A 13022-nucleotide genomic window follows, 5' to 3' on the forward strand; every position below is an offset into this window, starting at 1 on the left:
TGAAATAAACACTGCCTGTGAACTAAACGCCGCCTGCTTTAGCAGGGGAGCTCAGGGGAAAACACGCTGGTTGCCAACACCATTTCTGACCTCCGGCCGTTGCAGAGAAAGCCAGAGGACATAGGACACCACAACCAAGAAGACAAAGCAAATTCTCTCCCTTGTAATGGTTTCCCTTCAAATGAGCAGCGCCTCGTGGTTCACGATGGATGAGGCAGGAAGGGCTGCAGCAGTAAGCTGGAGCTGTGGGTGGGAGAGACCCGTTTTTGCCCTGCAAAGTCATTACCAGGAGTTGGCCTCAGTACAACACCCCGTTTACACAGACCCATCCAAGGTTCCGGAGTCGATGTCCTTGTATTTAATTTGCACGACAATGGAAAGTTATTGACAAAGGGTCATCATCAAGTTTTCCCTTGAGAATGTCTTAGTTTGCGGCCAATTAAAACTAGATGCTCAGATTTGGCACCTGCCTGGATCCTCCAAATAGCTTTGTGCTTCTAGGCTGCATTCTCACCAGGGGAGAAAACCGCTGGCAGGAAAAGCAAAGGGTATCGTGAGTCCAGGGCAGTCCAGAGGCTGCCCTTTGAAGCCAGTTCCCACCACCACCTCCCTAGATGTGCCTTCTGCCCCACTGGTCTCCTTTCATCTTGGTTCAAGTCTCAAAGAAAAGGAAGTGTGACTTTCAAATATAGTTATGAAGAAAATGCAAGCTCGTTAAGAAAAAGGAGAGGGTGGGGAAACGGGTGACACTTACAGTTACCTGATCGCTCTCAGTTACTCAGGTTTAATTGTTTGGAGGGAAAGAAAGCAATTTAGAGAAAAAAAGAAAAAGAAAAAGGACAAAGCAAGCACTTGGCCGTTCTTTGTTTTAGCAAGAAACTCCTTTACTTTTTATTTATTTATTTTTTTGATGCAGCTCCTGTTTTTTTTTGAATTTTATGTATTTTTTATACAGCATGTTCTTATTAGTTATCTATTTTATACATATTAGTGTATATATTTCAATCCCAATCTCCCAATTCATCCCACCACCACCACCCCCCATGCTTTCCCCCCTTGGTGTCCATACATTTGTTCTCTACATCTGTGTCTCTATTTCTGCCCTGCAAACCAGTTCATCTGTACCATTTTTCTAGATTCCACATATACGTGTTAATATACGATATTTTTCTCTTTCTGACTTACTTCACTGTCTGACAGTCTCTAGGTTCATCTGCATCTCTACAAATGACCCCATTTTGTTCCTTTTTATGGCTGATTAATATTCCATTGTATATATGTACCACATCTTTTTTATCCATTTGTCCGTCAATGGGCATTTAGGTTGCTTCCATGACCTGGCGATTGTCAACAGTGCTGCAATGAACATTGGGGTGGAGATTCCTTTATTTTGATGCAAACCAATTTCACTTGGATTGTACTTTTCAAAATTACGGGTGCTTTAAGCTCTCTGACGATGATTTTCAACCTGTCTGACATTCTGTTTACAGCACATCCAAGGGAGCTTTGTCATAACTGACCTGAAAACCCCAACTTTGCTAGAACATGTGCGCTTCCAACAGGGTTTTGTTACTCTAGGCACCAGGAAGTGTCACTTTTCACACCTCCTCTATGAAGCCCGCTTCAGAGGCAGAACAGCAGGAGTACCTCCCCTCCCCCACCCCCAGTTCTTTCACATTCATCTCTTTCTCCCCTACATAAGGCTCCTTGAGGACAAAGACAGCACAGTTGTGTCCATGGTGGGCTCATCATCAGCCAGGATTAAGACCTTCTGTCAGGGCTGTTTTATAGATCTAAGGGGTGATGGTACACCATGGCTCTGAGAGAGGTTTTATTAAGCCCATCCACCCACCACTCTTGCTGGACCAATCCTTGCAAAAGATTCCATTTGAACAGGAACCAATGAATGTCAAGCCCATCAATCACATCAAGATTTCAAAACATATCCCACCAAACTCAATACAGACTGCTGACAGTTATATGCATAAACAGCTCAGTAGTGAAATTCCCTCCACCTCTTCACCATCAAGCACTAGAGTTGACTTCCAGAAATTCCTAAAGAAACATTTTCCCTTAGCAGTTCACCCTCATTAACCTCACTTCCTCTCCCTTCCCTTTTGTCTCTAAGCCCCAAGTTACTTTGCATATTTTGGCATTATTCTCTGTTATTGTTCTCTAGTCATTTCGTGGCATTAAGTGAGATGATCCATGTTAAATGCTGTGTAAACCACAGTGCACTCTCTGAAGGCAGGTGACTTTTATTATTGAGACTTGAATTAAAAGAGTATGCCATCTATTTCTTCATTATCTGTTAGCATTAAACAGTGCCCTAACAGAACAGGATTACAGGAAAACACTCCTGTTCTAATTAGCCAGCCATGGAATCTAGGGAAAGCTAGCATATAAATGACCTGAGGGCTCCAGCAGCCCGACCTGGGGGCAACTTCGTTGATGTGGTTTGGAGAGAAGTCTCTGGAGTCTGCCAACCTGGGTACAAATTCTGGAGCTACCCCTTCCTGCTTATAAACTTAGACAAGCTAATTAATATTTGTAAACCTCAGTTTGCTCCTCTGTAAAACAGGAACAGTAACAATATGTACCTCATGGAATACTGTGAGGATTTAATGAACCAGTAACTACTACCTAGGAATTTTATGAGGAACAAATGCACTAACCTCTCTCTGTAAAGCACTCAGTAAAGGACCCGGTAAACAGTAGGTGCTCAGAAATGAAATCACAACTCTTCCCATTAACATGAGAGAACAATGTCACGTGCTGCAGGTGTCCCAGTGGGTACTCTGGAAATTTTTATATCCCCAGTCACCTCGGCTGGAAGCTAAGGAAAATTACAAATATGCTTTTGAACCCCTGAGGCAAGCAGGAAATAAACCCCCATCTGCACACCTAAGGCAAGGTAAGTCTTTCATACTGCTCTCCAAACCAGGTATTAAGAGCTCTGCCCTCACATGGCAAAATAGGTACAGAAGAAAGACCAGAACACTATCTGTTAAAATATTCATGAGGGGGTATCTCTGAGTAAAGGAATTATAGGAGTACTTGTCTAGGTTCTAAACTGCAAGCAACAGAAACCTTCCCTGCCTCACTTAAGCAGAAAAAGAATTTACTGCACGGATATTGGGGCACCCGTGGGAGCATTGGAGAATCTAGAGGACAGGCCTGGGAAACAGGCAGACACAAGGGAAGGAAGCCCTCTGCAGCCAGGACCACAACCAAGTCACCCCACAGGGTCCACAGGGTGAGAACCCTGCCACTTCTGCCATCTTACCCTAGAGGTCCCAGCGGGCACCGTGGCCACTGCTAACACTGGACAGATTGCGCACCCCATCACTGAGGGCTCTGGAGAACAGACGTGATGCTCTTGCCACCGGCATGAACTCCCTACTCTGCTTCTGTGCCAGTCCGTCCAGATTCAAACTAAAAGGGCACATGCCACACCCTCGCTTGACTCCTGAAAAGACTCATACTTTGGGGAATCTTCCCAGAGCAGGGGCTTCAAAAGCTGGGCAGACAAAAGAATGACAAATGTTTTCTACGGTACAAGTGATTCTTAGGGTTCTTTTCCTCTCTATTTTCTACAATGTATATCTACCTATATGCATTACTTCTGTACTCACAATAATAAATATACTTTGTTTTTCAAGTTACAGCTTCTATTTTTAAGATATTTTAAAGTCTTTCCATACATCATGCAAAATCCATGGAGTTCTTAAAGGAGAAAGGAGAAAGAGTCAAAGGAACAGCTGAGAGCCCAGTGCGGGGGGCACCGGGGGCATATGTATATTTGGATTTTAAGATGTAGCAAGAACCAAATGATCAAGAGACCAAATTGAAAAACTATGTTTGACACCTTTTTTCCTTCCCCTGCTCTGAGAGCAAGGGGATATCTAATTGCTTCTGTTTCCTCCAATAATAATCCCATAAATAACAAAAAGGCCTAGTGTGGCTCGATTCCCTCAGTATCAGATAACTATCTCGACTGTTTATGCAGTCGATGCATTAATTTTAGCTTGGGTTGGCTCTTTATTTCTTTGAAAGGGGCCTCGGACAAATCCTCTTTGAGCTTTGCATTGAGCTCGGCTTTGCAGCCAAAATAAATTAGTAAAGTCTAGAACTTTGTTTTCAGAGTTTGTCAAGTTCTTTCCAGTGAAATCTTTCCTCCTGTTCCAGATGTGGCGGTTTTCTTCACTTCATCTTCTATTTTCCTGGCACGTGAAAATGCCAGCATCTCCTTTGGGAGGCTTTGTGGGGAGCCAGAGGAAGGTGGACACATCTCGTCTGCTCAGACGCGATTCTGATGCGTGATCTAATACAGGTACTGCTTTGGCACCTCGGGTTGAATCATAATATAGATACATTAACGTCTCAGCATCCTTTCCTCTGATAACAGCCCTTCCGTAAACTTGGTTTATTTTATGTTCTGCATGGGCAGAGTGAGGCAAAGAATTGGGGCAAATTGGGAATTATTCTATTACAATCAAAATATCCAAATTATTGGACAAATGTTCATTTGAGGCTTGAGCTATTCAAGGAATGTTCTCAATTTTCCACTTCTCTGTGTGTAACACAGACAAAAGCATAGGCACAGCCAACGAGACCAGAACCAACTGTGCCAACCCCAAGTGATATGTTTTAGCTACAAAATTGGTTTGCGGTATGTAACAAGAGACAATCTTACTGCATCAAAATATGGCCACTATGTTCTTACATTAATATGATCAGTTAAACAAGAGTGTATAAATAAATTTGGATTTCTTTACACTCCCGTTAAAATTGCACAGGCAATATTATCTTCCACTGGGACATACACAAAGTGTAACTTGAGAAGAAGTAAATTACTGAGCAAATGTCTTTGAAGTCTGGCTTTTTCCTGTTTAATATTCCATAGCTTTTAAATGTGGTTTATTGTACATGTATTTTATAAGTTTATATAAATATGTATATATAAATAGATACATATGTCTGTCTTTGACTTTCATAGATTTTTTTTTAATGAACTGTCCGTGCTTTGATATCCTGAATATACATTATTTTTATCATTGAGCTAGAATATTAATTTTTATGCTCTTCGAGGTTTGAGGATTGTGTTTTGGGGAACACCACCTGCAAGCCTTTTAGGAGGTGCCATTGGTACCTTTTCTGACATTTTAATAAATAGGAAAATCAATGCTGCCCACCACATTGTCTGAAGTCAACACTTACATCATCCAAAATGAGTGAGTCGGGCTTTAGTCTTTGAAACCATAACTCGGCTGCCTTCTTTGTACCTCAGTTTCCGTATCTGTACTCTGAGGAGGGTAGACTCAGTGATTGCAAAATTGTCTTTCAGTTACACGCTTCTACCTTTGGAATTTCTCTGAGTTTTAGTTTCTTCTTCTGTGAAAGAAGCAAGATAATTCCACATATAAGTGATACCGTGCAGTATTTGTCTTTCTCTGGCTTATTTCACTTGGGATAATGCCCTCCAGCTTCATCCATGTTACTGCAAATGATAGGGTTTCCTTCTTTCTCAGGGCTGAATAATATTCCACTGCATATTTATACCACGTTGTCTTTATTCATTCATTCATTGATGGATAAATAATGCACGGTATCGCTTACAGGTATAATCTTGCCTTGACAATACATAAAAGCACACCTCCTTTTTATCAGCTGTATAGTGTTCCATTTAATGGTTGCATAATTTATTTAACACATCTTCTACTGAAAATATTTAAGTTGTTGTTCTGGTACAAATATCTGTGTCCTCCCCAAATTCGTATGTTGAAAACCTAATGCCCAAGGTGATGGTATCAGGAACTAGGGTCTTTTGGAGGTGATTAGGTCATAAGGGAGCCCTCATGAATGAGATTAATGCTCTTTTACCAAAAAAAAAAGAAAAAGGCCTCAGAGAGCTAGCTAGCCCCTTCTGCCATGTGAGGATACAATGAGAATCTGTGACCCAGAAGGGGACCCTCACTTGACCAGATTGGGACTTCCAGATCTTGGACTTCCAGATTCTAGAACTATGAGTTTATAAGCCACCCAGTCTGTGGTATTTGTTATAGCAGCCTGAACGGACTAAAAGAATAGTTTATCTATTTTTTCCCTGAAATAGATGATTTTTAATTTTTTTAATTTATGCTTTTATTTATTTTTAAATTAATTTTATTGGCATATAGTTGATTTACAATGTTGTATTAGTTTCTGCTGTACAGCAAAGTGAATCAGTTATACATATACATATATCCACTCTTTTTTAGATTCTATTCCCATATAAGTCATTACAGAGAATTGAGTAAAGTTCCCTGTGCTATACAGTAGGTTCTTATCAGTTATCTATTTTATATATACTAGTGTGTATATGTCAACTCCAATCTCCCAGTTTATCCCTCCCCCCCACACCCTTTTCCCTCTTGGTATCCATAAGTGTGCTTTCTACTTGAAATAGGTGATTTCTAAGGTTGCTTTCAGTGTTAAGATTCTATAGTCACACACCTATTGATAGGTTTCCTGCATTTCCTACATTCACTCAACAAATATTTATGTGGACATATCATGTGGCAGGAACTACTTTTCACAACTCCAAATGAATGAATTATGAACAAGTGATTTGAACATGCTGTGTTCAGTGCATTTCCCACATGCAAGCAGCCTCAGGTTTCAATGGTTGCCTTCTTAGCATAGCCAGAACAGGAAACAATGGATAAGAAGGGGTACCCAGAAATCACAACTACCCTTGGTCTACGCTGGATGGGTGGGCAAGTATTATTTTCTTGAAGAAATTTGCAGAGGATCTTCTGTAATCTTCCATCTAATGTCTAAACATCTAAATTTGCTCCACCAAAATAGTCCAAAATCTTAATTTTTGCCACTGGGCCTACTTGCTGAAAAGTAAATTCTACAAGGTAGTGTTATTTGTTTTCAAAGAGCTTGTCTTTTAGATTATTTATTTTATTCTTCTCAACACATCAGTAGTAGGTGATATTGCCATTGGGATATTATCATTAATAAGAATAAGATATTCTTAATTCTTAACTCAAATTATTAAGAAGAGTGAGACATATCTATTACAGATTTGTTGCTTCCTATGTAGCAGTACCAAGTGCTTTACAAGCATTTTCTCTAGTCCTTAGAACTCTCCTGTAAGATCGATAACAATGTTCCCGTTGAACAGAGTAGAAGTAGGGAAGCCAGTATTCCTCCACAGACCATTTCCCCCTCCCTAAGTTGCACCAGTGTCACTTGGAGTATGCCAGACACAAGCTTTCTGTAAAACCCTAGCTAGAGATTTAAAAAGGGAAACCAGAGGGCTTTAGATAAGGGGGAGACCTCAGAAAAGATCCCTGGTTAGAGTAATATTTAATATACTTTGAAAACGATTAAACCATCAACAACTACCCCCATCCAACCTCAGGCCTCTGTAACACCCTTGGGTTGAGATATTCTCATCGTTGCTTCAGTTTGTGATTTGAAATCTTGGGTCTTCAGGTGGCTGGTTTTCCATGTAGTTTTGTTTTACATTCACTCAGCAACTCTGCTACAGGAAGAGAAGATTTTCCCTCTACCAACCCAATTATACAACAGCATCACACACTCTGCTGTAAATGCAGCTCCCTACGTGCCAATCAACACTTAATTATCCGCACGAGGATTATCTGTGTCAGAATTGTCTCCTGCTAATTTTTAATCCCCAAATGAATTTCTCTTGCTGCCCAGGGTGGCCTTTCCTGCCAGCCATGAGTGTCTGTCCAGAAAGTGACGCTGATATTGACAGTAACTTGCATAGGATCTAATTAAAGGATGTGAATCTGCTGCCAAAAAATTTGAAAAATTAAAAACATGATCCCTCCTGAGGCCAAACAACAGATGATTTGGGGATTATCTGTTGCGTTGGATTTTCTGCACTACCACGCCCTCGCTCTGCCATGTAGAATTGAACACTGGCTGCCCAACATGCTTTCAATGACTGTTTTTAGAGTGAAGCTATCGATGAGCAAGACTGTTGTCATAGCACATGTCAAACTTGGTAATTATCATCTTTTCTTACAAGTTCTACAGCCGCTCTTCTACGGTTCATTTGTCTCTAGAACTTGGGAAATAATTGCTTTCAGTCAGGAGTTTACAAGAGCAAAAGCAACTATTTGGGTCCAAATGATTAGATACTCTGCATTTTCTAGGTAATCAAATCATGACTCAAAGGGAATTTTAGGTCTTCTAAAGCCATACCCAGCTACTCATTATGAGCTCATTATGTAATGACTAGAACCAGGTCCTTCAATGCTAAATTGCTCCAACCCCCTCCATAAGAGAATGTTCTGGTAAAGACAAAAATCATCTGCACAACGTCAGCCCAAATTCTCCAGATTGGGGCCCTTGCTTTTTCTAAAGGCAAAAAAAACCATAAATTGTTCTAGCTCAAGAAGAAATTCTCAGGTACTCGACAGTGCTAAGTACCTCATAGATCCACATGTGCTCCTAGAATCACATTTCTAAGTACTACCTGAATGTCTCCCTTGAACTTTGAGCATGACGCATCTCCATCCTGGCTCTTCTACTCAAGTCAGCGCCTTCTCCTGACTTGCGCTTCCTCTAAGTAACTATTCCATCACCTACCCAGGACAAAGGAAACCAAGGTCTTGTCGCATCCAGTTTTTGACACCAGCAGTCAGCATTCTGCCTGACACATGCTAGGTACTCGATAAATATCTGTTAACTAAATGAACACATATATTTATATGCGCACACACATACACAGTAGTTGATGAGAAAATCTTAAAGATGTAATAGTAGAAGGAATTAAAGATACTTGGAAGCTTTAACAACCAATCCATCATTTTAATTGAATGCCTAACACTCAGTATTAAGCATCTCCTATGCATCTAGGAGATGCTCAGATCTACAGGAACTAAAGGAGCAGGGTAAGATGTGATCTCTGCATCTGAGAATCTAGCTGGGGAGAGAAAACTATACACTTGAAGCAACCCTGATCCATCCAAACCATCATGTGCCAAAGGGCTAAGTGTTGTGGTACAGAAACCCCATATGGGAACGATAAGTGTTCATTAACTATAGAAGAAGATTTCACATCATGGGCGATGTGAGAATTTGGAGAATGGACGGGTTAAGACTGAGAAGAATGAAGTAGGAAGGTTTTCCAAAAAAGGCACTATGGAGAAAAGCAGGATTCAAAACGCACACAGGCATGGGCGACATGTGGGGAGAGGTTTCCAGAAGTGAAGAAACCAGCTAAATAAGTCCATCTCAGCTCTAAGTCACTCTGTTGGCAGTATTATAGATAAACCTCCTTGAACAAGATAACCAGCCTGTTTGGAGGACATTTGGGGAAATCTGATCATCTCTATAACAAGCAAATATATAATGGTTTCTTTATTAAAAAAAAAAAAAAGCATGCCTAGCTAAACCCTCATCATAGCCCTTCCCTATAAAACTCTGTAAAATCCTTCTATAAAGAAAAAATGTAGACTGTAGACATCTTGGTTCCTGCAGCTAATACCAGGCATTTTAGGCATTTTGGGGTGTACATGATGTTTTGGGATAACCTGACAATATTGCCTCAATGTGTCAAGTGGCATCATGGGGACTTGAATGTTAGAGCATCAAAAAGGGGTGATTTTACTCTAAAAATTAATTTTATACCGTTTGCAAAAATGCAAAAGAAAGCAAAAAGCGTTTCTGTTGTTTCTATTGTCCCTAACATCAAAAATAATAAAATAAACCAAACTGCTGATATTCTTAATAAACTTGCAAGGATTTATTTTCTCTTGGAAGTATAAAAAATGGAATGTAAGTTCCATGGATCAGTGGAAAGAGATTATGATGTGATTGGTTCAATTGCGTGTTTCCCTTGTGTGTATTTTTCCACATCACATTTAATTGAGGGAGAACGTTGACATTAAAAACAATTATTCTTCCAATTTCCCCATTTGTTATTTTGAAATATTTTACGTTTTCCCCAGCCACTCCCTCGTTGTCTTAGCCATCAGGGCTTCCATTCAATTGGTTCAGTCTCTGAACGAAGCCCAGCCCATCTGGGCTGGATTAGTTACAACGCATGTTTGGGTGCTGAACTAGACCTAGTGGCTTAGACAAGAGAGAAGTTTGTCTCATTTCGTGGTTGACTTGGCATCATCACAGTGTTGAAAACTCAGGGACCCTCCCTCTTGCAGTTCTGCCATCCCCAGGTGTCAACATTGACGCAGTGCCATCATCCTTTCACTAGGACATGGAGTGACTTACTGTCATTAGGTGCTCTAGATGCTCACAGAAGCAATGGAGTTCTAGCCTGGGCTCACACGATGTGGCGAGGTGGCTTGTTAGATGGTGGAAAGAGGTGTGAGGAGAGAAGCCATGCCCCTTCCTTATAATATGATTAAGAAATGACACACATCATGTCTGCGCATATCCAGTTGGTCATGATGTCACACTTAGCTGCAAGGGAGGCTGGGAAATATAGGGTTTAGCTGGATGGCCATGTTTCCCCTAAAAATCTTACCATCATGGAATTTGATGATCAGGGGAAATGACTTTCTTAGAAGACATGGAGAGATTATTTTCCTAAATATCTAATTACATACTTCTCTGTTTAAGGTGGACAAATATATATTATCACAATATAAAATAAAATAAAGCTGAAAAGGAAAACAATGAGTCAAAAACAAAATGTGGTTTCAAAACGTCATTAATATACCCCAAAGACTTAGCAAACCACGCTCTTTCCTAGGGAGAAAGCTTGAGCCTGGCATTCAGGGAGCCCCAGGGAAGTGAGGGCTTGAAAGAGATGGTTGTTTTCTGGGGTGTAGAGTTGAGGGCAAGGAGAAAAATGACTAATGGAAGAGGGGCCTTCTGTGAAAAAGGCATGGCTGATGGACTCAGGGGTCTGATACCCAGGATATTCAGGAGTCTGGTATCCAGGTTAAGTTTTCCTTTCTTGTTTTGTAATTCCTTTGAGGCATCTTCAGTACATGAGGAATGAAAGGTGGGAGATGTTTATGTTTTTGAGGCAATAAATGGAAATGATTATTAGTGGGGCAGTTATCACCGGGGACAAGGCTGGAGCAGTGGCTCTGATGGAATGATGGCATGCAATAGCCAGGAGAATGTAACACTCTTTGGAAAAGCCTAGAGTTATTTGGGAGAGAACTTTTTTCAAGTTATGCAGGATGGAAGACTGGGATTTTGTTACTTATATATAAAGTAACAGAAGATGGAGTTGGGGGAAGTCATACTACATAAAACACAGTGACCACTATTATACACTTATGTACACTTACTAGACATGGACCACATATTTGGCATCACCCCTGGGCAGTGCTGCCCGTCTTTTTCTCTCTCTCTCATCACCCTGTGCTCTGACTGCTTTATGCTCTGGTGAGAGCTGAGACTGTCTAAAGCAACAGAAGCCTCCTCTTCTGAAATCCATATACAGTGGATGCTGCAGCGTCCCATCTAGGTATCCTTCACCAGGAGGTACATGCATCCCCCAGCTTCCCTCTTCTGTGGAGAATTGTGGATGAATTGGAGCCATCTCCCCTGGGAGGTGTTCCTTCTCCACGCCAGCCACCAGTACATGACTGGCATAGCAGTGCCAAATACCAGGCCTCTTGCCTCAAGATAGAACCTATATGTGGGGCAATTCATCCTCCAGAGCTGCCCATGGGATCACCCTGAAGATAGTCTCCAGCTGAGACCCTATCCTTGCTTAGCTCTCTTCTTCTGGTCTTTCTTGATTCACACTCCTTTTCCTAAGAGGATTTTCCCACTAAAATCACTTGCCCAAGAATCCCCGCCACACATTCTGCTTCTGGGGAACCCATGTTAAGACACGTAGAACATGGGACATAGCAGGAAGAGAATGGATTCTGGGCAGGGTCTGGAGGGGTGATGCAGGAGAAACCATGAAGCTTGTAAGTGGCAGGTGATAAGGGAAAGTCAGGGCCCAGATAGGCAGGAGGAGGGCTGGCACTAGGGCTGCAAGACAGTGGGTGCAGTGAGCGGAGAAGGAAGGCACATATGAAGCTGGCAGCGAGAGGCACCATGTCAGCAAAGCTATTTCCTCTGCCACCAGGACCTCCTCTGGGGACACACCCTGCCCAGAGCCTGGTAGGTGTTGTGTTCTTAGCTCCCAGAAGAACCAGACATTTCAGGGACTATTCCTGCTTGAACTTGCCCATTCTGTCACGGTAAGAGGAGGCCTCAAGCTGATCCATTGGTTAATAATCCCCTGGATTAAGCTCACATAAAGAGTGAAAACACCACTAGGGGAGAATTCCTACAGCTTCCTGCTGGCAAACAAAATTTGCCTGCAGCTAATGGGCATGCCCAGCTCTGACAGCTACTATAAACCCTGGGTAGGGTTTGAAAGAAAAGGTGAGGGGAGCAAAAAGAGAAGGGAGAAAGACGGTGAGAAGGGAGGGGAAGACAGGGGATATGGCGGCAGGAGAGGAGTCTCTCCCTTCTACAGCAGGCTCTGGATTGCATTTTCTGCACCGAAGATGGAAGGAGACTGTTTTTTGGTCTTGATCTTTTAGCACCACTGGCAGAGGATACAGAGGAAATTCTAAGCCCTCTTGGTACTATTTTGAGCAGAAGTGGTTTAAGGAAGAAGGGGGTGTCTTCTTGCCATCTCTTTACTTCTTGGGTAATTATTCTCCATGCCCTTGAGATATAAAGAAAAAAATGGGGGAAAAATAATCACTTTTCTTAAGTTAAAACTCTAGTCAGGAGTCATCCATGGTTTAGTATACATTAATGTGTCTCTCCATGAGCTTTTGAAGATGATCTCAAACTCAGGACGGAGATGCTGAAGGAGGTTACATCAAGTGCCTTACTGTTTGAAGGTGAGAGAAAGTCAGTGACTTTTGGAAACTGCTGGAGCTTTAGTATGCTTTTTTGAAAGCTCAAACCAGGTGAAATGAATTAGGTGGGTAGGATTCATTTAACAACTATTTATTGAGCATCTCCTACGCATCAGGTATTGTGCTGGGTGCTAGCAGCATGGAAGC

This window comes from Aethalodelphis obliquidens, unplaced genomic scaffold (assembly GCF_003676395.1).
Source record: "Aethalodelphis obliquidens isolate GAN/ISIS:26980383/991018 unplaced genomic scaffold, ASM367639v1 scaffold40, whole genome shotgun sequence".
NCBI classification, from domain to species: domain Eukaryota; kingdom Metazoa; phylum Chordata; class Mammalia; order Artiodactyla; family Delphinidae; genus Aethalodelphis; species Aethalodelphis obliquidens.